Below are 26,359 nucleotides of genomic sequence, written 5' to 3'. Positions count from 1 at the left end.
TACCATTATTATATACATACTTTACTATTAGTTAAAGTATGATAAATTATTAGATAATTTCAAAATTTTTTGTAGGTACCTATTTGTAGGCCCTATACACTACACTTTTTTGTGATGAAGTTATTTAGCAAATTCGAAAAACATAAAAATATACAGGGTGTTTCATTACAATTAAAGATCATGGACTATGGTAGACTTGTGTGGATCACCCCGTATATTTTAATTAATGTTTAAAGAGAGCATATCAAATTTAAAAGTTGACGTATCCTAGCGTTTTTTATAATTTTCTAAAATAAGGACTCAAACAATTTTATTCCATAAGTGGTTTCCATACACTGTAATTTCAAAATTTCACCCTGTATTATTTATAATACACCATACATGATATGGGTCGTTGAAATCAGGCCGTTAAGTAGCTTTTAATAATATAAAAATGTATAGGGTGTTCCATTAAAAATAAAGCTTATGAACTATACCTGGCTTGCGTGAATCACCCTGTTTAAATTTAAATTTAGGTTTAAAAAGACTACATTTATATATAAAAATGAACGGGTTTCAGCGTTTTTTAAATTTTTTTAAAACAAGGACAGAATAGTACATTATATACCGCGGGACTGAAGTAGTACATTTAATCCTGAAGGTAAAGTTTATGGCCCGACCGCAGGGAGGGCCATAATTTACCTGAAGGATTAAATGTACTTCAGTCGCAAGGTATATACGATACTTTTCGTACTTCCGGTATGATTTTATTAATTATTTCAATAATTTCAATCAGTTTTTTCTCTCTTCAACTCATTTAATAAACTGTCTTTAAAATAAGTTACCATAGTAACATTGCGTTGTGACAGTTATAATTTAGAAACATTGTCATTACTAGTGTCATTGTAAAGAAACATTGTTATTGATAATTATTGGTATCATGAGTGAAGAAGGTGTATCTGATATTGATAAAAGAGCAGCCGAAGTAGGTGAAGAATTGTTACCACCGAAATCTAGAAAACTATACGAGCAGCAGTACGATGCTTTTAAAAAGTGGTGCCGCTTAAAAAATGTGAGACAACCTACTGAAAATGCGCTGTTAGTCTACTTCGATGATAAATCAAAAGCGGTTTGTGCCTCAACTCTCTGGGCACATTACTCAATGCTGAAATCGGTTATTAACATTAGAGAAGATATTGATATAAGTAAATTTCCAAAATTATTAGCTTTTTTGAAGAGAAGAAATGAGGGATTTAAGCCAAAGAAGTCAAGAATTCTCACGTCTGAGCAGGTAGATCAGTTCTTACGGGAGGCTCCGGATGATAAATATTTAATGCTTAAGGTAAATTTGGAAATTTGTTTATATTCAGAAATTTTAAGAAATCAATTTTTTTGTAGGTTGCACTTATTTTGGGCGTTGCGGGAGCTTGTCGTGGAAAAGAGTTGGTTGATTTAGAAATCGACGATGTGAGAGATTTGGGCGATTCCTTCCTAATTGCGATTAGAAACCGTTAATTACCATTCTAATTAATTATATTTTTCAATAAAATATCCCTTAAATTCGTTTGTTTGTGATTTAATCGTTCCGGGAGTTTCGTCAATATTTAATCCCGGAGGGATTAAATGTGACACTTTAGTACCTGTCACAAGGGAGTGAAGTTGTCACTTTAGGCCCGGAAGTACGAAAATAATTTTATTCCATAAGTGCCCTCCACCCTTTATATAATATAATACATGTATTATACACCCTGTATAATACATGTACTGACGATGAAATAAAGGTAACAATAAAATTGTAATGTGTTGAATGATAAAAAAAGTTAAAGCTGCGATAGTCATGAAGCCCATCAGTTATATTTTGTTATTACTTAAGTTCTCTTATTCATTAATTATATTTATGATCATACCTCCTAAGGACTATTCAAATCTAACTATGAATATAATATTTTTGATAAAAGTGTAACAAATTATAAGGAAAATTCACCTTAAACAAAAAAATAAACAGTGTTTACTATACGACAACACTGAATATAATGCTGATCTACTCACAGAGTGACGTAGCTACGTTGTCCCCGCCTACCTGCTCCATGTCATATCTTCTGTTATTGTATCATGAATAATATGTAATAAAACTGAGACGCGATCATGCATTCTAATGCTAATGCTCCGTACGTATGGATAATTAGTGATAATATGGAATTTACACGTTGTATAATAGTGAGAGTGCTTGTTATTTTCGCGATTCATGATAAACAAAACAGTGTAGAGTGTGTAAAAAATTTATGGGGAGGCTGAGCCTCCCTTGCCTCCTCTGACGAGCCGCCACTGGTGCTTTGTGTTACACTTTATGTTAAAAACAAAAACAGATTCGGAAAGTGGGAAAAATTCTCTAGTGACGTATTTAAATTTAAATTTTTTTACGTTAATAACAAAAAAAAAAATTAAAAAAACATATTGTTTAAACAATTTAATAATTTAAAAACAAATAAAGCACTAGAACTGTTTAATTCTTTTCATATAAAAAAAGAATTATCTCAATATATGACATAGTTTTTGCGTTATTTTATTTAAACTTTTACATTGAAATTTAAATATGCCCAGAATCGCGAGAAACGGCCTTAAGTATTTACGGATATCCCTACTTTTTCTTTCTTTACACAGCAAATTACGTGTATTAAAATTCTCACTGGTATGGAGATGTAAACATTGGTTGACAATGGCATTGTCATGATCAACTTAGAGATGGCTTTTGAATGTTCTTGGATAACCGTTACTTGTATAATCGCTTAAATTATTAATTCAGTTAATTAATATGATCATTTTTTCACCAACTATGTATTCAGTGATTACAATAATTTATATATGTACTATACAATAAAAACTAATAATCGAGATAAGAGTAAAACTGATTTTTTCAATAATATATTGTTACTATGGAACGCTTAGATAAATTTTGAACAACAAAATACTTCCATAAATAATAAACAATAAATAACTTTTTATTAATTTCACGTTTTAAATCAATTATTTATCAAATAATACACCATCAATATTATTTAACAAATAACTCAAAATATTCCTGAAGCCGTGTCAGTGTCAAATATTTAGTAACTTTGTTTGTCACTGTCTTGTCACCACATGAACAGAATGTTCGATCGCGTTCGAATTCGTTGTATGACAAAGATAGCGAATGTTCGATTTGGAAAATATCACCACAAGCATGGTGTCCATTTTTTTCGAATCCTGAAGCCCGAACAAACTAGTTAATATTTTTGAAAAATTTAACGCAGAATGAAAGACTACACTATTACCGAGGGCTGAAAGTCCCTTAAAATAAATAAAAATTTTCTTTTGAATGAAACATTTGAAATTAAAAATGACACTAAATTTTCTCTTTTATTTTCACCCCTGTAACTTATTAAAATAAACATTAAAGAAGTTTTCAGGGACAGGGAAAAATACGAGATCCTTTGTAAAAGGTATAATTTAAATTCCCTAAATAAGGGTTACATTAAATTACAGAACGTTTTTGGATTTAGAAATCCATCATCAGTGTTACTAAAAGCCAAAAAATAGCATGCCTGAGCCACCAAAAAAATATTTTGGGTGAAAACCCTTTAAATGTTTACAGTTGTTGTGGTATACTACATATTAATAAGAATACTCAATGATGTTGCAAATATACCTGGATATTACCCAGGGCAACACAGGACTCTTCTCACGTGGTTGCAATTTGAGGATTAAAACCTCACATATTGAACTTCAGTGGCCAACTTAGTTAGCCAATTAATTGTTTTAAATTAGTTTGACTTTTTATAAATATATGATGATTTATATTTAATGTTTATTAAAAACTTTTGATATACAATGTGTGACATGTGTGTTTTTATTGGGCGGGGGGCCCGCATCTCAACTGGAACCGGAGCCCGCGGATCTATCAGTACGCTACTGAGCCTCATCTTTTAAGGACATTGGTGATTATCACGGCCCATTTTACTCTGTCTGCAAAAGTTCTGAAGGGTTCTATTAGGGCAGTCAATGAGGATATTTGGCTCCGAATTCCATCCTACTACATCGATTTACTTGATATTTTCAGAGTAAGTAGGGAATATATCAGGAAACAAAGTCTACCTCATGCCGATGTGCGCTTTTATCTTGGGGTGGTTCCCACCCCTTCTCGGGGTGGAATGTTTTTGGTAAAATAACCACGGATATGGCTAGAGAACCTAATTCTAAACAAAAACTGTTCTATATTTTTTTTGAAAACTCAATACTTTTTTAGTTATTCGTGGTTGAATATTGGCCATTTTCATTGAAAAAGGACACCTTTTCGGACGGATTTTTGCGAACACCTTAAAAACTACGTATCTAACGAAAAAGCTATATAAAATATTTTTGTAGCTTATAAAAAAAACAAAGAGACTCGTTCTTTCACAAATCTTCTAGTTATAATACAAAAAGAGATATGGTAGGTGAGAATAGTTTATTTTTTGGTGCATGCTCAAATCGGTGTATTCAACTTGAAATAACAGAGAAAAGGTCGATTTTAGGTGTATATTGCTGCCAATACCTTTTGGAGTGCTTGAAAAGGCCTTTAAAATGAGCAATATTAAATGTCGATTACTTTCAACATAAGCGAGATATGCTGCAAAATATTGATGAATAATGTATTTTAAGAAAAAATGGGAAGTAAATTTTTAACCCCTCGTCCTTCAGAGTATAAATACATCGTTTTCCTTCTACAATACTTTTTATTATAGTGTTATTTTTTATGTTCAAAAAGTTGGACGGGTTTAAAATGAATGGTTTCTGAAAAAATAAGATCAAATTATAGAGAGCATTTTTAAATTTTCTTAAAAATCTTGCTTTTTCTCGGTGTAACTCAAAAATGATAAGAGATACGAAAAAAGACACCAAACAAAAATATAGGGTTTTTTTAGGTAAAAATTTTGTTTTTATTTTTCATTACTGTATCTGTTACTGTTTTCAAGTTACAGGGATAAAAGAAGATATTCTAGAAAATTTAAAAATGCGCTCTATAATTTGATCTTATTTTTACTTTATCGTACTACATACGCAGTATGAGTATAATAGATAAAGTTATAGGATCGTGCAAAAAAAATTTTTTCATATTTCACTTTTTTTCGACGTTTTGAGTCCCCCTGAGTCTAAAAAGCAAATAAAAAAAACATGTCGGAAGTATGTACGTATGTACGTACGTACGTATGTACATACGTACGTATGTACGTACGTATGTCGCCACCGCCCAGCAAAAACTACTGGACCGATTTCGATGAAATTCGGTATGAGTAAGTTTAAGAGAATTTTGTCAAGAAACTAAGCTTTTGAAAAAAACCTCTCAAACGGGGGCCGAAATAGGGGGGTTATTTGGGGCCCATTTTTGCAAATTTTGACCGAAACGAATGAAATTTAACTTAAAGTTAGCTCATCGATAGGTAAATAGAAATACGGAATTTGACATTTCCAAATCCAAAATGGCGGCCAGCATGGCCGACCGCCCACCCGATACATTTCCCTACCAATCTAAAAACTTGTTTAAGATAAATTTAATTTGAAAAAACATTTATATAGCCTAAACATGGGGCTATAACAAGAATATTATCGTTTTTCAGAAAAAATTATGGGTTGCCTATATTGAAGGGGTCAAAATTTGACATAAATTTTTACTAAATTTTCTCAAAAATGACTCCAAGGAATTTGTTTATTTTTTAATATATTTTTGATATCCTATCGATAAATTGAATAACATTCGTCAGATTTCTTAACTCCTCATAGGAGGGGAGTTATGAATTTTTTATAAAAAAATATTCGAGTGCCCGTAACTATCTCTGTAATAGAAACTAAAATTTGAAATTTGGCAGACATATATAGATAGTAAGTACTTTGTTATCTATTAGCACAATAAATTTTACCCACAATATGGCTTCCGGTTTAACCGGAAATGAAAAAAAATCTTAATTTTTTCATACGCCCTGTATATTTTTACATATTTTGAAAGAATGTAAAATTATCTTTCCAATGACATAAAACTTGTTACTGTAACTCAAAAACTCGATAAGTTACAGAAAATTGAAATTTTGCTAGAATCTTGTGTGTGTCCCCTCTCACGCGATCATAGCAGAGCATTATTATAGGGCAGTCAATGAGGGTATTTGGCTCCGAATTCCACTCTACTACATCGATGTACTTGATATTTTCACAGTAAGTAGGGAATAGCTCAAGAAACAAAATCTACCCTATATACTATGGCGCTTTTATCTTGGGGCAATTCCCACCCCTTCAAGGGGGTGGAAAATTTATTGGTTAAAATAAGCATGGAAGTGGCAAGAGAACCTAATTTTAAGCAAAAACTGATCTATACTTTTTTTGAGAACTCAATACTTTTGAGTTATGCGTAGTTGAAAATTGGCCATTTTCATTTAAAAATGACACGTTTTCGGACGGTTTTTTGTGAATACCTTAAAAACTATGCATCAAACTAAAAATACTATTTAAAAAAATTTTTTTAATTATAAATAACAAAAGGATTCGTTCCTTCGTAAATTTTCTATTTATAATACAAAAAGAGATATGGTAGGTAAAAAGAGTTTGTTTTTTGGTGCATGCTCAAAGTGCTCATGCTTTTGTAGTGTTTGAAAAGGCCTTTAAAACGAGCACCGTTAAATGTCGGTTACATTCAAACTAAGCGAGATATGGTGCAAAAAATATATGACTAATGTACTTTAAGGAAAAATGAGAAGTACATACATTTAACCCCTCATTCACCAGAATTTAAATGCATTGTTTTTCTTTTGCAATACCTCTTAATATAGTGTTATTTCTACTTTCAAAAAGTTGGACGTGTGAAAAAAATAAGATCAAATTATAAAGCGCATTTTTAAATTTTCTTAAAATTCTTCCTTTTGCTCCATGCAATTCGAAAATAAAAATGTTCTATCCCCGAGAATTGGTGAGAACCGCCCCCATGATAAAAGCGCCATAGTATATAGGATATACTTTGAATTAGGAGATTGGGCTTTGGGCTACTCCCAAAATTTCATTACAATCCATGCAGTAAAATGCAAATATTGTAAACTATTAATTTCTCAGAAAAATGGACTAATTTGAAATGAAAGTATGACTAATATTCTATTGATTTATGCAATAATCTATAGTGTGTCCCCGAACATTTTCTCAAATGCGGTAATTAATGATGCGTAGAACCATAAAATATATTCAAGTATACAAGGTGTTTCTAAAATATCAAAATAACGAGTAACTTTGTTATTTTTATAGAATGCCAGTATCTAGTACGATAACGATAATAGATCGGTACGATAAAGTTCTCGGGCGGCCCTTCCGTCCAGCGTTTTTCTAAAACCATTCATTTTAAACCCGTCCAACTTTTTGAGCATAGAAATAACACTACAATAAAAGGTACCTATAGCAGAAGGAAAACGATGCATTTAAATTCTGGTGGACGAGGGCTTAAATACCTAAATATACTTCTCATATTTTCTTAAAATACATTAGTCATCAATTTTTTGCTGCATATCTCGCTTATTTTGAATGTAATCGACATTTAATATTGTTTATTTTAAAGGTCTTTTCAAGCACTACAAAAGGTATTGGTAGCATTATACCACCCCTAAAATCAACCGATTCTCTGGTATTTCAAGTTGAATACACCGATTTGAGCATGCACAAAAAAAAACAAACTCTTCTCACCTACCAGATATTATCTCTGTTTGTATTATAACTAGAAGATTTATGAAGGAACAAATTTCTTTGTTTTTTTGTCTTATAATTACAGTCTCATAAATACAATATATTATGTTCTAACCAACACGGGTTTCTGCCTGGAAGATCAACAGAGGGTGCTACTGCTGAATTACTCAGCTTCATTCACAATGCACTGGATCGGGGTGACTTTGTGGGTGCACTTTTCTTTGATCTTTCAAAGGCATTTGATACTATAAACGTAAAAGTTGCTATAGAGAAGTTAAAAAATATTGGTTTTCGGGGTCAGTTCTCATTATGGCTGTCATCATATTTACATTCGAGGAAAATTCTCGTTAAACTTAATGACTGTCGATCATATTATGGTGATGTTGATATTGGGGTTCCTCAGGGTTCAATACTGGGACCTTTAATATTCATATGTTATGTTAATGATATGCCCAAATATGTCAGATCAAATAACATATTTATGTATGCAGATGACACAACTATTGCTACATCTGCTTCAAGTGTTGAGGAATTAACTGTCTTACTAAATGTTATATCAGAAGACTTTACAGGATGGTGTAAAAAGAATGCTTTGGTTGTTAATGCTAAAAAGACCAATAGCATGCAATTCTACTATAGATCTAACTCAAGTCATCAGTTCTCTATCAACGTAAATGATAGCATGGTTCATTCGACAACTACCACTAAACTTTTGGATTTGTATCTAGATAGTGATAGTAATATGAGCTGGGAATCTCAAATTAATCACGTTTGCAATTACGCAATTTTACAATTAAATTTTTTTTTTACAATTGAACAGTGTTATTGAGTATTTATTATGCAATTGTGTATTCTCACTTGGCCTGTAATATAAATCTTTGGGGTAGTGCTGTGAGTGCTACAAGAGTATTTGTCTCTCAGAAAAGGATAATTAGATTAATTTTCAGTTTGCCGTACAGGTTTTCATGTCGACAATATTTTAAAAAATATAACATTTTAACAGTACCTTCTATTTATATTTTTAAATGTATAGTATGTAAAATCTAATATAACTACGTTTCATTCAAACTCTTCAGTACACCATCAGTACCCCACTAGACAAAATGACTTTATAAGACTACCAAAACATAATACTGGACGATACGATAAATCCCAGTATTATATGGGTATAAGACTTTTCAATCATCTTCCCAATGGTATTAGATCTGAAATAAACCCAAATAAATTTCGAGGCAAACTAAAATCGTACCTATTGCAGAATTGTTTCTATAGTGTAAGCGAATATATGGGTGATGTAAATAATTAATTCTATGTACTGTTTGTATTTTATCTTATAATTATTTTTAAGTGATATTTTATATATGCATATATTTGTATTTTAAACTGACGTATCCTATATCATGTAAATGATCTTGCAGGACAAATAAAGTATTCTATTCTATTCTATTCTATTCTATTCTATTCTTATAAGCTATAAAAATGTTATATACATATAGTATTTTTAGTGAGATGCATAGTTTTTAAGGGATTCGCAAAAAACCGTCCGAAATGGTGAAATTTTTAATGAAAATGGCCATTTTTCAACCAAGAATAACTCAAAAAGTATTGAGTTTTCAAAAAAAAATATAGTGACTTCCGTGGTTAGTTTAACCGAAAATTTTTCCACCCCCTAGAAGGGGTGGAAACCACCCCCAAGATAAAAGCGCACATCGGCATAGGGTAGACTTTGAATTAAGAGATAAGTAGAGGCTATTCCCAAAATTTCATTAAAATCCATGAAGTAGGATAGAATTCGTATATTAATAAACAACTCAAAATATTCCTAAAGCCGTATCAGTGTCAAATATTTAGTAACCTTGTTTGTCACTATCTTGTCACCACATGCTGTTCAACCCTGTGTGGGTGGTTTATAATCAATGGTTCAACTGAGTGCGCTGGAAAATATGGATATAGTGGATTTGGAAAATATCACCACAGACATGGTGTCCATTTTCTTCGAATCCTGAAAAAACTAATAAATGTTTTTGAAAAATTTAAACACAGAATGAAAGACTATATTATTACGGAGGACCGAAAGTCCCTTAGAATAAATAATTTTTTTTTAGTGAAAGATATTTGAAATTAAAAGTCACACTAAATTTTCTCTTATTATTTTTTCACCCCTATAACTTATTAAAATAAACATTATAGAAGTTTTCAGGGCTCTCGGCCCTCGTAATAACGTAATCTTTCATTTTGCGTTTAAATTTTTTAAAAATAGGTACTTATTAGTTTTCTCAGGATTCGAGAAAAAAATGAATGCCTTTAAAATGCATAGGAGCCTAAATTTGCGCCTATCGATTAAAGTGTTGGGGAAAGTTGCTTTATTAATTTTTTAAGAAAATCTCGTCGTTGGATTAAAGATATAAACCCAACAGTTATCCAAGGATTTATTTTTGCTATTTTTTTATTTAAGCGCTTTATCTCCCTAGAGTATAGAGGTTTGTTTGTAATTATTTAACTTATTTATAAATATATACAATTTGAGAATATATTTTGATGATGTAATTTGCATTCTAATATTAGTGTAGGAAACAGAGGTTGAACCTTGCAAAATGGACACAAGTCCGGTTTTATTTTTTTTCTGGTAGATCAAGGGGTGCTTATTATAAGACTAACTTTTTCTGAAAAAATTTCGCCCCGGAACCCCCTTTTTCACCCCTTTAAAGGGGGTAATTTGTGGTTTTTGCGGAACGTAGCCCTTCCTGTACCTTTTACAAAAAATTTTTTTTATAGAAATATGAAGAGGACTATATTTTCTATGATTTATTTCCCGACAGCATATGTCTATCATTCACCGTTTAGCGGGGGTGGCGCCCCAAAGTTGACAAGTTTTTAAAAAAGATGTTTTTTAAAAAAATGTATTTTTCCCTAACTGTAACGGAAATTAAGAAAAAGTCCTGCTACAATTTTTCACAAATAAGTGACTGATTTTTTGGTATAGGTTTCACTTAAGGGTAGTTGCCCTATTTTTAATTACAGGGTGTTACATTTTAAAAAACCCCTTTTTATACCATCTGAACCGTTTATGCTAGAGTAAAAAGACTTTCAGCGATTACCCATGTACTGGTGCTATTTACAAATTTATATAATGCACCCCAATTTTTTCCCCGGAACCACCCCAAAAAAAGAAAAATTAATAAATAAAGTGATTCTCTTGGAATCCTTCACACACAATGCCCTTTATTAATATGCTTCATATATCATTTTGTGCACGTTATTATTACCCATGCATGGACACCAAAAGCGATTTCCTAGTGCAACCCCTGTAGCCAAAAAAAAAATAAATAAAATGGGGGTTGAATTTTTTTTTTGTTTTTTGCTTTTTGATCCATATGGGCATATGCTTCATCAATTCTGCTTTTCAAAAATATATATGGTTATTGCAACATTCCTGCGGAAACCACCCCTATCCTTGAAAATTTACTGCAGAAACTACCCCTATCCCTTGGCGAGCATGTTTTTACGATTTTCTCATTACCTATGCATTATTTTTAAACAAAACTTATACAAGGTTAAAGACCACTATTAACTCTAAAAATTAGGTCCTATTCATTTTTTTCGTATAAGCAACCGATACGGCACAGTGGCGCCGTAAACTTCGTGATATGCTTTGGCGGGCTCCAGTTTTTGGTTTTTGTCTCGTTACTTGTTTGTTTTATTGATAAAGTACTTATGTAAAATAAAACAACACAGTGTAAGCTACAAATTATGACCTATACACATTTTACATTCTTTGCCCCCCAAAGCCACAGTGGTGGCCCAAAATCAATTTTTGCATATTTTCGCCACCTACACGGATTTTATTTCATTAATGCTACCTTAATAGCACAATATTCACCCTTAAGTGGTCGCTAAGCAGTGGCGGATCCAGGGAGGGGTGATGGGGGCGATCACCCCCCCCTCTCACACTAAAAGTGATATTATATTTAAAGATTATAAAAATATTCATTTATTTTTATAGAAATTTAGCCAATTGGCACCCCCCTTAACGATGCTGGATCCGCCACTGTCGCTAAAACATAAAAAGTACGCCATCATTATAAAAATAATAATATAAGTATTTCTATAAAAATAAATGAATATTTTTATAATCTTTAAATATAATATCACTTTTGGTTTGAGGGGGGTGATCGCCCCAATCACCCCTCCCTGGATTCGCCACTGCTTAGAGACCACTTAAGGGTGAATATTGTGCTATTAAGGTAGCATTAATGAAATAAAATGCGTGTAGGTGGCGAAAATATGCAAAAATTGATTTTGGGCCACCACTGTGGCTTTGGGCGGCAAAAAATGTAAAATGTGTATAGGTCATAATTTGTAGCTTACACTATGTTGTTTTATTTTACATAAGTACTTTATCAATAAAACAAACAAGTGACGAAATAAAAAACAAAAACTGGAGCCCTCCAAAGCATATCACGAAGTTTACGGCGCCACTGTGCCGTAACGGTTGCTTATACGAAAAAAATGAATAGAACCTAATTTTTAGAGTAAATAGTGGTCTTTAATCTTGTATAAGTTTTGTTTAAAAAGAATGCATAAGTAATGAGGAAATCGTAAAAATATGCTCGCCAAGGGATAGGGGTAGTTTTTGCAGTATATTTTCAAGGATAGGGGTGGTTTCCGCAGGAATGTTGCAATAACCATATATATTTTTGAAAAGCACTATTGATGAAGCATATGCCCGTATGGATCAAAAAGCAAAAAACAAAAAAAAAGTTTCAACCCCCATTTTATTTATTTATTTTTGGCTACAGGGGTTACACTAGGAAATCGCTTTTGGTGTCCATGCATGGGTAATAATAACGTGCACAAAATGATATATGAAGCATATTAATAAAGGGCATTGTGTGTAAAGGATTTCAAGAAAATCACTTTATTTATTAATTCTTCTTTTTTTGGGGTGGTTCCGAGGAAAAAATGGGGGTAAATTATACCAATTTGTAAATAGCACCAGTACGTGGGTAATTGCTGAAAGTCTTTTTACTCTAGCATAAACGGTTCAGATGGTATAAAAAGGGGTTTTTTAAAATGTAACACCCTGTAATTAAAAATAGGCCAATTACCCTTAAGTGAAACCTATACCAAAAAATCAGTCACTTATTTGTGAATAATTGTCGCAGGATTTCTTCCTAATTTCCGTTACAGTTAGGGAAAAATATATTTTTTTTAAAAACATCTTTTTTAAAAACTGAAAATTTTGGGGCGTCACCCCCGCTAAACGGTGGATGATAGACATATGCTGTCTGGAAATAAATCATAGAAAATATAGTCCTCTTCATATTTCTATAAAAAATGTTTTTTGTAAAAGGTACAGGAAGGGCTACGTTCCGCAAAAACCACAAATTACCCCCTTTAAAGGGGTGAAAAAGGGGATTCCGGGGCGAAATTTTTTCAGAAAAAGTTAGTCTTACAATAAGCACCCCTTGATCTACCAGAAAAAAAATAAAACCAGACTTGTGTCCATTTTGCAAGGTTCAACCTCTGTTTCCTACACTATATTCATTTTTTAAAAGTTGTTTTAGTTTTTCGATATTAAGGTTTTTAATTATGACTTTAGATTATGATGTAGACAATTTTTTATTTTCATTATTTATAAAAACGGTTAAAGTAAAGTGATCAATTATGTCAGTATGAAAAACGATAGGATTAATATTAATTTACTGTTCTAAATTAGCTTGAGTTTTTATAAATATATGATGATTTATATTTAATATTTATTAAAAACATTTAATATACAATGTGTGTTTTTATTGGGCGGGGGGCTCGCAACTGGAACCAGGGCCCGCTGGTCTATCAGTACGCTACTGACCACGATAAAGTACTGCTGTGACTACACGTATCTAGGTATCACTATTTCGCTCGAAGGAACATTAGACAAAGCCATAAGAGAGAGAAATACGTCAGGGAGAAAAGCCATCACAATGTTAAACAGCATTTTATGGGACCAATCCATCAGCAAAGAAAATAAAAAGAGGATATACAGTGTGTCAATTTGAAAAGTTGCCTCCCCCTATAATTTGGTCCCTATAGAAAATCTAAAAATATGCAAAAACGTCAAATTTATTTGGGAGGGGGGCATTTTGTAGACCACTTTTCAACTAAATTACATCAACCCTATAGCGGGGGCGGACACAACCCCCAAAATCTTTAATGGAAAGGGGGATTGAGTTATACCTCATTTTGAAAGTCATTAAACTACCTTTTCAAAAATACCACATGCCTTATATTTCGTTTCAGTACTTTTGGAAAAATCTTGGACTCAATACTCTAAAATATTTTGGAGTTCTGAACTCTATACTTAATATCTTTACGGTTTTACTTGATTTTTCCAAAAATGCTTCAAAAAAATACTCTAAATACTTAAACACCCCAAAAAAAAATTCAATTTTGAGTTCAATACTCCAAAAAAATTTTTGGTGTTCTGAACTCAATATTTAATTATTAAAATTAATTATAACAAAATTAAAATTACTGAAAAGAAATATAATGTAAGTATGTGATATTTTTGAAAAGGTAATCTAACGACCTTTAAAATGAGGTATCACTCAAACCCCCTTTCCATTAAAGATTTTGGGGTTGTGTCCGCCCCCGCTAGAGGGTTAGTGTAATTTAGTTGAAAACTGGTCTATAAAATGTCCCCCTCACAAATAAATTTGACGTGTTTTTGTATTTTTTTAGATTTTCTATAGGGACCAAATTATAGGGGTGGCAACTTTTTAAATTGACACCCTATATGAGACTACAGTAAAAAGTATCACTTTATACAGCTGTGAAGTATGGCCACTGAAAGGAGAACACGGCCAATGCTGAGAGCAACGGAAATGGATTTTTGGAGAAGAACTGCAGGAAGATCTAGAAGAGAAAGGATTACCAACGAACGCATTAGAGAAATAATGGAAATCAAACGAACAATCACAGATGACCTAACAGCAAAACAACTTATCTGGTTCGGACTGGCATGAAGCCATCAAAATTACTTCGACATTTAAATAGCAAACATCCAGATAAAAAAGACAAACCCGTAGAATTCTTTGAAAGAAAGCTGAACGTCCTTCACAAACAGCAAGATACTTTTCAATTGGCAACCACTACTAACGAAAAAGCATTATTAGCAAGTTATAAATGGCTTATCGCGTTGCCAAAACTAGTAATCCGCACACAATTGCTGAAAATCTGATTTTGCCAGCAGCTGTTGAAATGGTACATATAATGATTGGTGAAAAAGAGTCTGCAAAGTTAAAAACAATACCTCTGTCAAATAATACTATCCAAAGAAGAATTAGTGATATGGCAGAAGATATTCAAGCGCAAGTTGTGGACAATCTTAATAAATGCACGTACTTCTCTCTTCAAATGGACGAATCCACGGATATATCTAACTGTGCCCAATTTATTACGTTTGTAAGATATTATTCAAATAATGGCATTCAAGAAGATATTTTATTTTGTTCCCCATTGGAGACCAATACCACTGGAAAATGTTTATTCGACAGTTTTGTGAAACGCACAAGTAAATATGTTATTGACTGGGGAAAATGTATTGCTATATGCACAGATGGCGCTAAAGCTATGACAGGACATCAATCTGGTCTTGTCGTCAGATTACAAGAAATAATGCCTAATGCCACATGGATACATTGTTTTTTACATCGAGAAGCTCTGGCGTCAAAAGCTTTACCTCCTGAAATGGACTGTGTTATGAAATCCATCATTAAAGTTGTAAATTCCATTAAAGGAAAAGCTTTACAGACCCGTATTTTTCGAAAAATCTGCGAAGACATGGGTGCTATATTTCAAAATCTTCTTTATCACACCGAAGTAAGGTGGCTTTCAAGGGGCAACGTCTTAAAAAGAGTATTTGACTTAAGAGCAGAGCTTTTAATGTATTTGAAAGATGAGAAGTCCCCATATGAAAATCAATTTTCCGATCCTATTTGGCTTTTGAAACTAGGTTTCCTTGCTGATATATTCGAACAATTAAATATTTTGAACAGTAATTTGCAAGGTCGCGACATTAATATAATTACAGCCACAGATAAAATTAAGGGGTTTATAAGAAAAATCTATTTTTGGTCAACTTCACTTGGCAAAAAGCAGCTCGATTCATTCCAGTGCGTTCAGGAAATTATAGAAAATGTATGTTACAGTGCTACAAATTTTGAACAAGTTTATGCAGGCATGCAAGTTACTTTGCTTAATTTAAAACAACAGCTCTGTGATTATTTCCCCGAAGAAATTCAAAACAGTTACGACAGTTGCATATGGATACTGAATCCGTTTTTAGCCGATTCCTTTTAACATGCTGAAATACCAATAAACATGAAAGAACAACTTATTGAAATATCAAGTGATGATATGTTGAAGCTCCAATTTTTTTCCCAGAACCCGGACGAATTTTGGACCAAAAAGATGCAGGAATACCCTCAGTTGGCGAATGAAGCTGTAAAATGTTTGGTTCCATTTGTAACATCATATTTGTGTGAGTTAAGTTTCTCGTCTATGACTGCCATTAAAACAAAAGTGAGAAATCGTCTCGTACTTGAAAACGATATAATTGTGTGTGTCTCAAATACACAGCCTAGATTTGAAAGACTAGTTTCAAAAAAACAGGCGCATGGGTCTCATTAACATTGTAATATTTGACTTTATTTTTTTCTTTTACTTTTAAGGACTTTTAATATTTAGTTTTATGTTTCGTTTGATAATTAATTGTTAATTTTTATTTACGGCTTTATTAAAATAAAAATACATGATTTAACAAAGTAGTGTTTTTGTCTTATTTTGGAAATTTCCGGCGACCCCCCTAGTACCTCATTGCGACCCCCCAGGGGGTCGCGACCCACACTTTGGGAAACACTGCTTTAGATGTTAAATTCAAAATGGCATCTTGGGTGGAAGTATTTTGTTTAAAACCAAATTGGTGAGGGGAAATTAAATTATATTTTTTGATATATGCTGTAAGCCTATTTTTCAATAATAATTCAAATGTTTTAGAAATATGCGGAATAAGAGATATAGGTCGATAGTTTGCAGCAAGAGTTTTGTCTTCATTTTTGTATATTGGTATGACTACTGTTGTTTTGAAGGCTTTAGGCCATATTCCTTTTTCTATACATATATTGATAATGTGAACCAATGGCTCGAGTATGTATGGTGAAATTGTTTTCAAACATTCTGCATTAATGTCGTCAATACCAGTTGCCTTTTTACACTTTAGTTCATTTATTATTGTTTCTATTTCAAATGTATTTGTAGGTAATAAAATCATTGAGTTTGTTAAGATTAGTTAAAGAGTCCTCTTCTTTATTACACTTTCTCTTGTATACCAACTATAACATCATCATAAACATAATATTGTTTTTATCTTATTGAAAGCGCTTCTGATGATCTCAATGGATCGTGTAATTTTAAAACTGCGGTTCCACGGATCATTTAGCTTACATCCCAAGAAATTGTATCTGGACTATTTATCTGAAACTTTTTCTTTAACATCGATTGTTTCGTCTTCAATCTTGTTCTTAGTGACAATCATGATTTTTCCTTTTTTTGTCCAGAACCATCCTTTAACTCTTCAGTGTAGTCAACCAAAATTTGCAGCCCTTCGTCTGCATATATGAGAATATTAATTAGTGTTTCGTTAATTGATATGTCTTTATCGATGTCTTCTAGTGCTTCTTTAAATCTTTTCTGAGCACGTATTAAAAGTAGAAGGGATAAATATCGAGGATATACGAGCAGATCGCACTAAGTTAAAAATCACTGTTTTGAGAAAATTAAGTTTTAGTAAAATTTCTAAATGTAGGTAAATCAAAATTACACAAAAAGTATTACTTTTAGTTTAATTCTATTACTTGTATTGAAATAGTAATGGTACCTTAAAGAATGTGGTATTACTATGTATTATTACAACAACAGTTATTGTTTTTTTAATAAGTAATGAAATGACTTAGTTCATTCTGCTTGTTCATAATGTTTTACATAAGTAGACACACAACTAATCTCAATTTAATTTTAATTTTAGTTGTATCAATTTTACCATTAATGTTTTATCATCTTAGACAACTAGAATTTCGGCATTAAAAAAATCCTGTTAAAAAATAAAAATATAAAGGACAATAGAAATTTTTAGAAATTTAATTATTAGATACAAAAAAATACGAAAAGCAAATAGATGATTAGTCTTTATCTAGACCAAGGCATTTAGGATTTTTAAATACTGCACATAGAAACTTGTAACTTTTTGAATTGTGTTCAAGATGATGTCAGAAAAACAATCTACAATAGAAAAGTGGATGGAAATGCATACTTGCATTTTAAAAGTACAAAGAATGCATCCAAAGGTGCATAAACATAACCAAATAAGTGTATTGAGGGCCAGATTTTGTCACTTGGTGGTCTTTTGGTCGCTGACGCCATCAGAACCGGCCGCATCTAAACATCCCGTATATGTATTTGGAACCTAGGAGTTTTCTATTGGTTTTTTGCAGCACGCGGTCATATTTTAACCAATAGGCGGCGAGGTTCCAAACGCATATACAGAATGTTATTCGGTGCCAAATTCATATACGGAATGTTAAATATTCGTACATCGAAAAAGATAAGTTTTTATTAGAGTCTGTTAAAAGGAGATTAATTTTAAAATACATGTTACTTTATTATTAAATAAAAATAAAACAATTATAGTATTTGGAATGTTATTTGGTGTAAATTCATATGCGGAATGTTAAAAAATATTTGTAGACCAAGAAATAGGACTTTTTATTAATCAGTTAAAGAAGATTGATTTTAAAATACCTATTTTGTTAATGTATTATTAAAGAAAAATAAAACAATGATTACCTATATGGAATGTTATTTGGTGCGATATTCATAAATGGGATGGTATAGATTTGAGAGATATATTTCTTTATTTGACTAAGCTTTTGCTTTCTCAGAATTTTTAATGACTTGCACGTGTTGTTTAGTATGTTTAATTCTTTAATAATACAAAAAACGAATAAAGTCCTTTATAAAAGGTATATATTTAAAATCCCTAAAAAGGGCTACATCACAGAACCAGTTTTCGATTGGTTGACCAATCATCATCAGTGCATTCCTAAAATGAATATAACCTGATAAAATGATGCAAAGGTTTTAAAATTTTGAGTACGGTTAAAAAGGTTGTAGGTTATACTCACGTGAACTTACCATGCTAACCACCAAAATATAATATTACAAATTTTATTTACATATATGTATTACACAATTACAAATATTTTGGTGGTCAGCATGTAAGATCACGTGAGTATAACCTACAACTTTTTTTAACCTTTCAAAATTTTAAAACCTTTGCACCATTTTATAAGGTTATATTCATTTTAGGAAAGCACTGATGATGATTGGTCAACCAATCGATAACTAGTTCTGTGATGTAGCCCTTTTAGGGATTTTAAATTTAGACCTTTTATAAAGGACTTTATTCGTTTTTTTTTGTATTACGAGTATATGGTATACAGCCAACTACAAGAAAACCTTTTTCCTTGTGGATCTTTAATAATACATTAACAATAATTTTTCTATTCTCATACTATAATACCTATATCAATTCTGATGTCACTACCTGTATCATAATGAACTTCATTATGATACATATTTTCATTAAGATACAGATTTTTAACCAATAGAATCGCGATATGACATTCGCGAAAAAAGGTGGCACACGCGCAGTAACCAATGGCGAGGCAAATACATACGCTTTGGCAGTTCTCAATATGTAAACAAACTGTCAGACTGACAAACTACTTAATTTGTTTGCGTTACAAAATTGTCAAATACATACGCTTTGGCAGTTCTCAATATGTAAACAAACTGTCAGACTGACAAACTACTTAATTTGTTTGCGTTACAAAATTAATAAATTCGAATATATTTTTTGTGAATGATAAAAAAAAATCGTGTATACAACTTGCATTTAATTATCATTATGAATCTCGTATTCTATACCAAACTCGCCGCTAGTCGGCTCGTTTCCTATCCCTTGCTAATATACTATTAAATGCTCGTTGCATAATATACTATTGAAAACCAGTCTCATTTTAACTGGCTTTTTTTTTTTTTGGAGGTCGTCTGACATATGTCTCCGATGGCACTGCCTCATGGCCTCATGGGCTTATTGTGCCAACCATCCTACCTTTTATGTTACCCAATCCACACGCTTGGTTCCACGTACCAAATTGTACATCCCTAGCATGGGTTGGGTGGCATATTCTGCTGGACTTAATTTTGGTTGTCCATAAATAGCCTGCCTTTTGTGATCCAAAGCCTCACACTCGTACAGTACATGATGTGCTGTTTCAGTTCTCCTATTGCACAGTCTGCAGTTAAGGTTCCCTTCGTACAGCCCAATTCTATTCAGGTGTCCTTTTAGGGCACAGTGACCCGTGAGAAGACCTGTAATTATGCGGAGCTGACTCCTATGTAATTTTATTAGTTCCTCAGCTCTCCGTTTTGAGGGTTCCCTTATTAAGGGCCTCCCGTGTCGCTGACCAGGTACGTTCCCCCAGTATTCTTTGTGTTTGTTTTTGACCCATTCCCTGACTTGTCCCCTAATTATTGTTTTAGGTACTCCTAGAGCAGGTTCTGGGCCAAAATATAAAGTTGATGAACCGTTCCTTGCCAGCTCATCTGCTTTCTCATTTCCGTCTATCCCGGTGTGTCCTGGCACCCAGAATAGAGTTACACTATTTCTTTAGGCCAGTTCTTCCAGTTCTTGTCGGCATTCCCATACCAGCCTTGACGTCGCTTTCGGGCTCATTAGTGCCTTCAGTGATGCTTGGCTGTCTGTGAGTATATTGATCCGTCTATTTTCATAGGCCCTCAAGTTGTTCATTGCGACACACTGCAGAATTGCGTACATTTCCGCTTGAAACACAGTTGTGTATGTTCCTAGTGAGAAACTGAGTCCTACATTCTCTGTTTCACTAAAAATACCGGCTCCAGTGCCTTCATCGGTTTTTGATCCGTCTGTATACCACATCGTTCCTCTGATTTTGCTACTGATGCTGTTCCATTCCCTTCGGTCATTGATTTTTATTCCGAAGTTCCTATTAAATGTGTATTTTGGTACCATGTGGTCAGTGTATGTATCAGATATACTTACCCCACCATAGTTCCAAATCTGATTATGCCCAAGGTTCTCGTATTTATCCCTTGGTTTTCCTTGCAGCCTGTATGCTCCCATCCTCGCTTCCCCTTTGATAAATATATCAAGAGGGGGTAGGTCTAACAGGGTTTCCAGTGCCGCCGTCGGTGTTGTTTTTATTGCTCCCGTTATTCCCAAGCATGCAAGTCTTTGTATCCTGCTTATCTTGTTTATAGCGGTTCTTTGCTGCATCTTTGTCCACCATACCAAGGATGCATATGTTATCATGGGTCTCACTATCGTTGTATATGTCCAGTACGCCATTTTCGGACAGAGTCCCCATGTTTTTCCATGTGTGCGTCTGGTCAGCATTAATGTCGCCTCCGCTCTTTTAATTACTCTTTCAAGCTGTCGGTTCCAGGTAAGTTCTGGGTCCAGTATAACCCCTAGATACTTTACCTCTTTAGACAGCTCCAATTGTTCACCATTAAGGATCAGAGGCCCTAAGTCCTCCAGCTTCCTTCTTCTGGTGAACGCAATTGTGACTGTTTTGGAAGGACTGACTCTCAGCCCTTCTTCCTCAGTCCATTTGGTGACAATATTAAGGGCCTGTTGCATGCGTTCCCTTACTATGTTTTGGAATTTTCCCTGAACAAGGACTACCAAGTCGTCTACATAGCCCAGGGTTTCATGGCCGTTCAATTCCAGGGACTCAAGCAAATCGTCCATGACAAGGTTCCATATTAGCGGGGACAGAACACCTCCCTGCGGACACCCTCGTCGGACCTGGGCGATAATGCTCTCCCCTAGAATGGACGTATATACGAGTCTCTGTTGTAGCATGTGGTCTATCCACTTGCAACAAATTTCATCGATCCCTTTTCTCCTCGATGCTCTTGAGATTGTTTCTAAGGATATGTTATTGAACGCTCCTTCTATGTCCAAAAAGGTCGCTAATAGTACCTCTTTGTGCTTGAGAGCATATTCAGCTTTTTCTACAAGCTGATGTAATGCTGTCTCTGTTGACATTCCTGCTCTATATGCATACTGGTTCTTATGTATCGGTCTGTTTTCCAATACGCCATCCCGTATATGCCTATCTAGCAGTTTTTCTAGCGTCTTAAGCAGAAAAGACATAAGACTTATTGGTCTCAGAGACTTTGCCCCATCCTGTCCAGTTTTTCCAGGTTTTGGTATAAAAGTTACTCTGATCATTCTCCATGCCTTTGGAATATATCCTAGAGCCAAACTGCTCCGAAGCACTGTACATATTCTATTTGCCAGAAGGTCGGATCCCTTCTGCAACAGTACTGGATAAATCCCATCTAATCCTGGCGATTTATAAGGTTCTAATGAGTGTAATGCCCATTTTACTTTTTCCCCAGTTACTACTTTCTTTGCTGCCTGCCATTTCTCCTTGGATGCCCACAGAGGGGTATCTAGTTCTGATTTCTGGCAGTTCTCCAAAGTTAAGTCTGTAACTTGGGAACCGGGGAAGTGGACTTTCAGCAGTTCTCTAATAGTTCCTTCCCCTGTTTCTGTGTACTCTCCGTTTTCTGTTTGGAGAGTATATATTAATTAGTTAACTGGCTTTAATAAAAATCGTCTTTTTGTTCTACGAATATTTAACATACCGTATATGAATTTCGCACCAAATAGCATTCCAAATACTATAATTGTTTTATTTTTATTTAATAATACAGTAACAAGTATTTTAAAATCAATCTCCTTTTAAAAGACTCTAATAAAAACTTATCTTTTTCGGTGTACGAATATTTAATATTCCGTATATGAATTTGGCACCGAATAACATTCCGTTTGGAACCTCGCCGCCTATTGGTTAAAATATGACCGCGTGCTCCAAAGAACGAATAGAAAACTCCTAGGTTCCAAATACATATACGAAATGTTTAGATGCGAACCGGCCACCGGAGCACCAGATAAGTTCACTGCTAAGGCACATGATCTGGAGTTTCTTGGGTTTTCGGCAAATTGATGCAAACAGATTACTCGAGGGTTTTTGGGGCCGCTGAATAAGAATGCGACATCAGAACCGACCTCCGATGCACAAACACCCTCCAAACTCTATAAGGTAACATGCCTTAGCAGTGACCTTGGGACCAGGTTGTCCGGGTTCGTTTCTGATGGCGTATTCGTACTAAGTGACCCCAAAAACCGCCTAGTAATCTATTTGCATGCATTAAGTGCCAAAATCCCTCGAAACTGCGAAGATGGCGTAACCCTAGATACCAGGTGTCCGTTCTGAAGGTGTATTCGTCTCCAGCACACCCAAAGACTCCCTGGGTAATCTGTTTGCATCAATTTAATGCCGAAAACCCTCTAAACTCCAGAATATGATGTGCCTTAGAAGTGAAACTGTGCCCTTGGTAACCTTAGGGTCGGTGTTGATGGCGAATTCGTATTCAGCAACCCCAAAAGCTCCAGAGTGACAAAATCTGGCCCTTAATTATCTTGACATGTCTATGCACTTTTGGATACATTTTATGCAGTTTAAAATGCAATTATACATTTCCACTTATTTTTCTATTGTGGACTTTTTCCCGACATCATCCTGAACACAATGCAAAAAGTTGCAAGTCTCTAGGTGCTGTATTTAAAATCTATTTACTCCGGTGATTTTAGTGCTAAATGATCTAATCTGAATAATATACATCAGGTTCCGGCAGAACATTGATAATTTTTTCATCAAACGGCAAATCTTCGTCCAACCTGTGAAATACTTCTGGCTTCTGGTATTACTTTCTTCTCGCATAACTGCATTAACTCATTCTTTTTGGCACAACTAATTTTAATCGTCGTAGAGTACAATTTTGGAAAATTTTCAATATTCAAAAATAGTTTATTAGCACGGCTTTATCTATGAGTTGTCACATTTATGGCGGGAGAGATTAAATGTCCAGCAAACGACGGCAATGTTGCCAGATTCCTTTTAGCGGGAATTTTAAAATTTTATAGCAGTTTGGTTTTAAATTTGACAGTTCTGTTTTCTCAAGTCAAAAATCTTAACCTTACTTTTACAAGTGATTAAGATTATTTTATTTACATGTAAATTGAAACAATAAATATTATGCTTTGTCATAATTTAAAACTCATTATGTTGAAGTCTTTTCCAGTTGATAAAATTGCAATTCAAAAACTTTTAGGTAGGTACGTGTAACTTCCACATTATTATTTATTTTTTAAGTATTAAGGTTGATGTTGATATCAAAAATTTAGATTTCAAAGATAGTTTTATGTAGGTAGATACTAATAGAGTAATCTAAATACTAATAAACTAGATAATAGATTAGATACAAAGTAAGCTGTAAGTAGTATAACTGCCCATGTAATCACCTGTTATGTTGTTTTTTTTTAGATTTGTACTGTATGGATGGCACAGGAAGAGAACAGAGAACAAGAGTACAAGAACATGAAACATCTTATTATGAATGTATATGTATGTGATCCTCAAAAAATTATTTTTCAAAACAAGATAGAGAATGAGCTTTAAAATCCCAAGGATCCTGCAAAATGTCTATTTGGTGTACTAGTCGAATAATAGTACCTATCTAAAAATAATGAAACTGTTTTAAAACACATTATGGGCATGAGGATGATATAGAGCACTTACATAAATACCAAAATCAGATAAATATCTCTTCAAAGTTTATTTTGAGACTTTCTTCAAAAATGTAAGTAAAATATTTGCATATCGACGGCGGAAAGGCAAAACTTCGTAACTGAAAATTTTTTATAACATGAGTTACTTCAGTTTTCGCTTTAGAATAAGTTTATTGGCAGCTATTAAACAGCGATTACAGCTGGGAAAGTTTCCGGAAGGCTTCCAAAAGGCTTTCCCAGCTCTAAAAGCTGTTTAATAGGTGCTGATACACTTATTCTAAAGCGAAAACCGAAGTAACTCATTTTATACAATTTTTTCAGTTATGAGGTCCTGCCTTTCCGCCGTCGATATACACAATATAATTTAAAACAAGAATGTTACCACTAAACCACTTTTAAATATTAAGGCAGGTTGACATTACTAGTGAATAACGAATGTGGCTCACGCTTACGTATTTTGCCCCTGCTATTGTTAGATATTTTATTATCTATTTTCAAACTCGAGCAGTACATTTGTATCTATGCATTGCATAAATACAAATGTACTGCTTGGGTTTGAAAATAGATAATAAAATATCTAACAATAGCACGGGCAAAATATGTAAGCGTGAGCCATTGCATAAATACAAATGTACTGCTTGGGTTTGAAAATAGATAATAAAATATCTAACAATAGCACGGGCAAAATACGTAAGCGTGAGCCACGTTCGTTATTCACTAGTAATGTCAACCCGCCTATACTCATGAATATTTACTACAGTTTACAATTTCAAACTAGTGTGTTTGATTCTCCTATACCTATATTTTACTTTTTTAGTAAACTTCAGACTGTCCAGGATAGCATAATAGCATAGGAGGCAAATTAAGAAGAATTAATTTACTTACAAGAAGAGATATCACAAACATTAAACTCTCTTATGGCATTGATTTGAAAGATGGGTATATGTACAATGATGATGCAACCAGTGTTTATTTTTGGGTTGAATGCTTACAGATTATTTATTTTTTCCAATATTATTTTACAAACAACAGGGCATACTAATGGATATTCATTCTGAATTTAACATTTATGATTTTTGTCTTATTTTCCTTAATACTGTGCCAAAAGGAAATGTTAATTAAGTTTGGCAAATCCTTTATCGCAATCGATGGAACTCATGGGCTCAATTCCTATGACTTTGAACTTATGACAGTATTAGTAAAAGATGAATTTGGGAATGGATTTTGTACTGCTTTCTTATTTTCAAATAGAAAAGATACCTACTTTACTTTACCAATTTTTTTAAATACATGTCTGTGTTGGTATTATATGTATAGTCAAATGTTTTCATATGACACCTTTTACAATGCCTCGTCAAATGTAATGGGTATTGCTCCTAATAGACTGTTAAGTGCCTGGCACATAGATAGAGCTTGGTAAGTAAATCTTAATAAAATATCTGATTCTGAAAAAAATCCTATTATATATACAAGATGTATTAATGATGGTTTAGAGAGTATTAATAGCTTTTTGGGTAGACTTCTAAGTGATGCAGATACATACAATTTTAGTAAGTATTTCCAGTAGAACTACTGCAATAACATCCAACAATGGGCCTATTGTTATAGGAAGGGGTTGTGGAATTAATACCAATATGACCATTCAAAATTTTCATAAAATTTTGGATAAAAGGGTATCCATTAGTTGTTATCAGTTAAGTTTAAAACTTGGCACTCATGGAGAGCTACACTCTATACCATAATATATAATAGGTATATCTCATAATATTACATCTCATATTGTTCACTCCAGAAGTAATGAGTGAGCAATATGAGATATAACATAATATAGTATAAGTCTCTGTGCATGACCAGATTAACATGTTT

The 26,359-nt window shown here is 33.3% G+C and overlaps 1 long non-coding RNA gene across 2 annotated transcripts; it reads left to right on the top strand.

The window, feature by feature from the left end:
• The first annotated feature begins 23,943 nt into the window (after window positions 1-23,943).
• LOC126890051 (uncharacterized) lies at window positions 23,944-25,715 on the top strand. Of its 2 annotated transcripts, none has more exons than XR_007700263.1 (3): window positions 23,944-24,036; window positions 24,249-24,564; window positions 25,311-25,715. It is a non-coding gene; the product is annotated as an uncharacterized LOC126890051 (long non-coding RNA). The 2 variants fall into 2 exon arrangements; XR_007700264.1 differs by having other exon boundaries at window positions 23,945-24,040.
• Window positions 25,716-26,359: the final 644 nt, after the last annotated feature.

This window comes from Diabrotica virgifera, chromosome 8 (genome assembly GCF_917563875.1).
Source record: "Diabrotica virgifera virgifera chromosome 8, PGI_DIABVI_V3a".
In the NCBI taxonomy this organism is placed as follows: Eukaryota; Metazoa; Arthropoda; class Insecta; order Coleoptera; family Chrysomelidae; genus Diabrotica; species Diabrotica virgifera.
This window is presented reverse-complemented; position numbering and strand designations above follow the sequence as displayed.